The following is a 7,690-nucleotide window of genomic DNA, read 5'->3' as shown; positions in this document are numbered from 1 at the left end:
CTTCATCATCATCAACTTGCGAATATGATGCACCTCTCATTGGACGAGGCCTTTGAAATGATGGAGTTTCAATAAGTGTTGATCTTGCAGCCGATCTCAATTCATAACGAGATTCAGAAACTCCAGTTGCCCTATCACCCCAAGTCAACATGTCATCCATAAAAATAAGAGAATCATCATCATCATCCCCCATCACCTTTTTCTAATTCATCAAGCAACCATTTATTACTTTCATCAATATTTGTCAAATCAATAGGTGTTGTGATATCTCCAAAAGCGTGTCGGTATAGTAATGCTCTATTGTACTTCACATATACCAAATTGTCAAAGCATTCTTGAAATAGTCGATCTCTTTTCTTATTATGAAGTTGTCATTAATTTTATAGTAACAAATAAGTTAAACTTCAAACTTAAAAGGTTCAAAATAAAATAACAAAGTAATAATATTATATTTAATATATATATATATATATATATTAATTACATGCTCAAATACACTCCAATTTCTCTTGCAACTACTTGCACTACATGTGAGACTCATATCTTTACAACTAGGGGTGGCCGCGGTTCAAGAACCACCGGTTACGGTTCCTGAACCACCGATTCAGGTTCAATGAAATCATGAACCTGAACCAAATCATCATTGGACGGTTTGGAAGACGGTTCTTGAATCGCCGGTTCCGGTTCGAGCCCCGGTTTTAAAATGATTTGAAGGACGGTTCGAAAAATGATAGTTCAAGACGGTTTGAAAGCTGTTTAGGGGTGGTTTAAGAGCAACTTAAAGAAAAAAATTAGAGGAAAATTTTATTGATTTAGAATTTAAGTTATATTTGTAAAAATATTTTAATTTTTCTTAGAAATCTTTCAATCAAAATAAAATAAGAAAAATAAGAATAAAAATAACTTATTTTTAAGAAAAATTTAATAAGCAAAGACTTGAACTTATTAAAAAATTAGAGATAAAATTAATTTTTTAAAAAAAATTAGAAAAAGATGCATGAACTTAATTTTGCCTATATATCCATTTAGGATTTAGAGGAATCAAAATTTTCAGTTATAAGTTGAGAGAAGGGAGATTGAGGTGATTTGGTCATATGAAGCATAGACATAGGAAAACTCCAATTAGACAAGTAGAGCATGTTGGGTTGAGGATAGAAAGAAAATAATAGGTAGACCTAAACTGACTTGGAGGAGAATAGTACAACATGACCTAGAAGCATTACACATTTCCGAGGATTTAACCCAAAATCGTTTAGAGTGGAGAAAGAGAATCCATATAGCCGACCCCAATAAATTTTTGGAATAAAAGCTTAGTTGAATTGAGTATTACTTGCCATTTTTAAAAAAATTATATGATAATTGATAATTAAAAAAATATAAAAGAAAAAATAAATCAAAATAGAGGGTATTGAAAATTTTATTGAAGATATAAAATAATAACAGAGTAATTGAGATAGTATTAAAAATTTCAATGAGCATAAAAATAATAAAGTAGGGGAATTGTGAAAGTACTGAGAATTAAAAGGAGTATAGAAAATAATTATTTAGAAAATTTGAGAGAAATTGAAAGAGTATTAAGAATTAAAGAGAGTGTAGAGAATAATTGTGTAGAGAATTAATGATATATATATATATATAAATGAATTAGGAGTAGAGTGAAGTATTTATTGAATTTTTTTGTATTTAAATCACCGGTTTGATCCGGTTCGGAATCGTCGGTTCAATCCTGTTCGGAACCGCCAGTTCACGGTTTCTAAAAATTATGAACCTGAATCAAACCGTAGAATGACGGTTCCAGTCCTGTTTAAAATCGATTCCGGTTTTAACCGGTTTCGGTCCGGTTTTGACCGAACCGGTTTCGATTCGGTTCCGATTCGAAATCGGACCGTGGCCACCCCTATTTACAACAAATTTTTGTAGGTTTGGCGTTGAAGAGCCGTATGTTTTCTACCAAGCAGCTATTAAAATATAAAACCAATAATTGTTAAATTCATAATATAATTTAATAAATGAGCAAGATGAAAAATTAATAACTTTGAGATTTGGTTGTTCTTCTTTATAATGGCAGAAGAAAAACCAAAGGTGCTCATTCCTTGTACCTCTCAATTTCATCAAGAATCATATCGACTTTTACTGAATCTTTTTCCATTTTATGAATGCACAAAAGCACCTCTTCATCAGAGTCAATTCTAATCTTTTTTGGATAAAAAAATTCAGGATTTAGGAAGTATCTGCAAGCATGCAAAGGACGATACAATTGAAGTGACTATCTCTCATCAATAATCTAAAAAATATTCTTGTATTTCTCTTCATTTCCATTACACTTAGCAATGGCTTCTTTACATAAATATATCCCAAGGCTGATTTTTTTTTTCCATTATCAACCAGTCGAAGCACATGAACAAGAGAACCAAAAACTCTAAGAGCATAAATAACATGATTTCAGAAGGCAGGACTCAAAACCATCTTTTCACACTTTTTGCCTTTCAACTCTTTAGCCCATTTACTAGTTGTCTTACTTTTTGAAGTAAACATTTTTGTAATATTGGCCTTCTGAAGATGAATCCTTCTCAATATAATAAAAGCAGTAGCAAATCTAGTTTGCCCTGGCCTTAGCAATTCTCCTCCATTAGTAAACTTTTGCAACATATTTAGAACTTCTGAAGAGCCGTATATAAAACCAATAAGCTCAACACCTTTGTGGAACACTTCTTTGAAAACATGGATCTTAAAAATATCCTCCAACATCAAATCTATACAATGGGTTGCACATGGAGTCCAGTATAGATGAGGAAAATTTGCTTCCAACATTCTCTTTGTCATAAATAAGTAAATAACTCATTTCATTGATAATAAAAAAAATGATATTTTTTCCATTAATGGAAAATATTAAATAAAAGTTTTACCCGCTACTACATTATAAACACTAGTGTAGACACCATATTTTGGTCAACCATCAAATACAATATTCTTTTAAAATTGAAATTTCATTATGTTGTCCGTTCTCAACCGATGACCCGATCACAGGTCGCTTTTCCGAACTCAGCAATGGCTTGTCTTCGGAATAACTCGATCTCACGTTCAAGTTAGATTGTTTTCCAATCTCTTTGCCTTTATCCAATGTGTTCGGATCAATATTGAATCTCCAGACCATTCAATCTTACATGCTATTGTTTTTTGATCTCTCTATGTTTAAATACCTCAAAATTCCAAATCTGCATATAGTGTTATGATCAAGTATCTCGCTCGAATTGTTCAAACATTCCTCAAACAAAGCTAAGGTTTTATCCGATCTCTAAATAATGATTCCGACCCTAATAAGCTCAAGTCATTTTCAAATCTTTATAATTCTACCAAATCACTCTTCAAATGTTTCAAGGTTTCAGTCGATATTCGGTCATAGCATCGTTCGATCTCATGTTCACGTGTAATGGTTTTTTGATCTCTTGAAGTGGCTTGATGTTTTATAATTAATAATCGATCTCAGGTTTAATGTTTAACTGTCAGGCAATTTGGTTTAGATATTTTCCAATCTCATCAAGAAAAATGAACATAAAAAGACTTGGATTCATTTCAAAATATAAAAAATATACAAGTCATTTGGCAGGAGAGTCTCCCCTAATCTACTCTCCAGGTACATTTTCGGTTCCATCATTCTCTCTCTCTCTTAGGTTCCTCCTCGCTGTCTTCTTCAGCTCTTGGGATGAGATCCACCATCCAGGAGAAGTCTTCCTCAGGATGGCGCTTCGTGAGCTCAGCCAGAAGATCTCCATGTGCATTCACATAAGACCAGCCTCTCTCGCCATAGCCTCTTCTTCTTTTGCCTTGATCTCTTCGGTAAGTCAAGTGACATCTGCAAATCGGTAGGCTCGAGCATCTTCAAGTTCCCGCTCCAGTTCAGCTATCCTTTCCTCATAAGATTTCACCCAACCTTTTATCTGTCACGACCCAACCTATGGGCCGGACCGGCACTAGGACCTGGGCTAGCCTAAAGTCCCCGAGGCCCATAGTAAGCCTAACTATTCCTCAACCCATAACCAAGCCCACAATTTAGGCCCAATATGCATATAAAAATAATTTAAATTAAACTGTTATAATTTTATTTCAGGCCAACTTAGCCTAGAAATTCTCAGAAACTAAAATTAGGGGAGCCCAGCTCAACCCTATTACCTCATTTATAAACTGTTTAAATACCATACAAATCTTCATTTATTAATCTCAAAAATTTAAATTAACACAATTTCTAACAAGGTCCATACTATTACTAGCACATGCAGAGTTCTAGATTTCAAATTTAGAAAAAAATAGTAAAACAATCAAATAATCGACGTTAAACCTGCAAGGAAGAAAACAGGTTGCTCTATAAAATAACTCCTCCTGTAGCCTGGAAAAATAGGTGAACAGGAGTAAGCATTCGACTCAGAGAGTAAAATATCAATTTTAACCATAATCTCTATAACTATCTAAAGCTAATGCACCCTGTAGAGTGAAATGCAACATCGATAATATTTTTACATCATAACAGCAAAAAGGTAATTTGGAGCACTCACACACCCGATAATGTCAAACAATACATATATGGGAGCTGATCCCCTATACAGCTCTCTTAATCCAACATGTGCCAGCGAAGAACTCAAGCTCAGACTTCCACTTAATAAACTAAATCGAGGTCCCAGCGAAGAACTCAAGCCGTGTCTACCCCGAAGGACCGGGTCCCAGCGAAGATCTCAAGCCGTGTCTACCCGTCTTGTCCATAGCCAACACCATACCACACGCACGCCAACTTACACACACTGCTCCAAATTACCACAACAACATCCATGGCATTTTAACAATTATGAATGCAACATAAAAAAGTGCCTAGTGTTTAACTACATAAATACATATTTATAAGTGATGCATGGGCATGCTTGAACATATAATAATATCGAAATTACAATTAAAATTAATATTTTACTCACGATTAATCGAGGACTATTGTGGTCTTTGGATGGAGAAAAATAGCTGACATCGATCACCTAATAATTAAATTATAAATTTATTAGTACTAAGTCAAAATAAAACTCTAAAGAGGTAACAGACAGCCTAATTCATGCCAGAAATTTGACAGAGTTTTCCCTATACCTGAGACCTACCCAACCTGCAAAAAGGCTCAAATAACACTTCTAAATTCAACTCATTTCTCATCATCATTATATGGCCCCTCCTAGACCCTCCAAACCAAGCAATACTCTAAACCTTAAAAATTTCGTTTTAGTCCCTATAATTAACATTTTGTAAAAATCCACTCAAATAAGCTCTAAAAATTTTAAAATTTTGCCCCGCATTCCTTAATAATATTATAAGGCTATTGCAGAATGAATTGTAATTTTCTAAGCACCCATTAATATTTTACTTAAAAATATTACTCAATTTCATAAGTTTCCAGCAGCTAACATATTCTTAATTCAACCCAATTCAATATTCACATATTTAAACCTCCATCCTCAAGCTTCAACCAATCATATAAAATTTAAATATCATAATTTCAAATAATCTTATATGCCCATATGCTAAAAATCTAACTAAAATCCATCTATATTTTTTGAAAATATTCTACAATCACTCAAAAATTCAACAAACACCATAGAATATCTCCAAATAATTTTACTTTCATCATATATTTTTCTTAGAATTTTTCTCTAATTTTTCCTGTTTAAGAAACACTGTATTTATGCTCCACAGACAGATAAATAATGAAAATAATCTTACCCAAAGCTTGTCTGTGTCTCAAAAATTCCAAAAATTTATGAAGAAGCCTCTGGAAGTTGAATCATCTCCAAAGCTCACCGGAGCCACCGCCGGAACCACCGCGCACGGTGGCCGGCCGCTGGTCACCGGCGACATTTGCTGGATCTGATTGTACCATCATGTTTCTCTCCTCTTCCTTAGTCCATAGGTAGTCTCGGATCGTCGATCCAACGGTCGGATCGTCCTAGATCTGACGAAAAAGATTGAAAAACTCGAAACTTCTCTCCTCCATATCTCACTCATCCAACCTCCATTTACTGCAAAATTGGTATCAAAAAGAAAGCTCTCGGAACAAGCTTTCCAACGCCACCTGAATCGCCTTGATCATACGTCAGATGAAGCCGGAAGCGCGCCAGAAAGCCGCTGCCCACTGTGCGCACATTTTCTCTCTCTTCTCCTTCTCTTATCGCCGCGTTTAGTGGTGCTACCGGGCAGCTGGTGGCTCGCCGGCGTCGCCTGGGGCCGCTTGGTTGCCGGTCAGTGGTGGTTGACCTCTCACCGATCGAAAAGTGTAGAGAAAAGGGGGAGAAGAGATGAGAGAAAGAGAGATGGGTGAGGGAGAGAAATGGGGCTCTGCTGGTTCTGGTTTTTTTTTTTTGAAATTTTGGGAATGAACCTAGACAGACATGTTGTCCAGATTCATTCCTGGAAAAAAAATATTAAATTTTTAAATGTTTAATTTAATTTTTAATTTATTTAATTATTATTATTATTATTATTTTTAAATTTTTGGGTTGTTACATCAGCAATGTAGTTCTGGGCAGTGGAGAGTTGGGCCTTGGCAGAAGATGCATCCTGGACCGCTTTCAGAATCTTCTGTCTCAAGAGATGAGCATTTTCTCTAATCATATGTTGGTTTACAATAACCTCTAAACCCAGGCTCATCGTCTGAGCCAGGAATTCGTCAATGCTATCATGGGCCAATCTATTCCGATCTTCTTGAAAATAGATGGTGGCGCCCAGAACCTTGGCTAGGTCTAAATTACCCCAAACTGAACGTTTCCTTTCCAGATAATGGATAAGGACTTGGGAACCTCGAGAAAGAGTCCTTATGGCCGATCGGGAAGGTCCTCCTTTTGCACTTAAAGAAACCGGTGGAGGTGGAGGTTCGGCCTGTTGAGGTGGAGAAAAAACCACCTCTACCTCTGAGACTAATTGCTCTAAAGGTCGGAATGGAGAGCTCGGTACTTCTACCTGTTGACCCCACAAGCTCAAAGGAGCATAGATTTTGATGATACCAAAACTCAACTAGAATCAAACTAACATTGTTTTAAGTGTTGTGTATCTCAAAGAAAAAGGACAAAAGGATTTCATGATGGATTCGTGCTTATGAAGAAAGGATGACATTCTAAGGATAACACAAGACGAAGCAAAAGAGATAAAAGAAGAAAAGGTTACCTTCCAAGGCTGCAATTGAAAATCAGAATTGAAGGTACATATAGTATTAGAGTTAGTTTTATTTCTTAGGATTACTTGTGAAAAGAATTGAGGAGTAAAAGTCAATGATCCTTATTTTCAATCCCTCAAATGATTTTTTCTTTGAAACATCATTATTATTGGCCTAAAAAATGTTTAACTATGATTTGGTGAAAAGTTTTATAGTTTTGAAAGTTATGCAGAAAAGTTTTCCTGGTATGCTAACTGGTTTGCTACTATTTTAGTATGCTAACTGGTTTGCTATTTTCTCAAGTACGCTAACTGTTTCAACTCTGCACAACATCGCAGAAAACGACAAAATAACGGCTATTTTCTTGAAATTCGTATCTGTAACGTTCAAATGAGTTATGCAACGGTAAAAAACGTTCCAAAGCTATAAATACACCTTCCTTTGGCCATTTTGCACTTAATGAAAGTCCCTCTACTGTTCAAAATCTTTAAAGCTTTCATTCAAAGTGCTCAA

Source organism: Hevea brasiliensis, chromosome 13, assembly GCF_030052815.1.
Source record: "Hevea brasiliensis isolate MT/VB/25A 57/8 chromosome 13, ASM3005281v1, whole genome shotgun sequence".
NCBI classification, from domain to species: domain Eukaryota; kingdom Viridiplantae; phylum Streptophyta; class Magnoliopsida; order Malpighiales; family Euphorbiaceae; genus Hevea; species Hevea brasiliensis.
Note: the sequence above shows the minus strand (reverse complement) of the source record.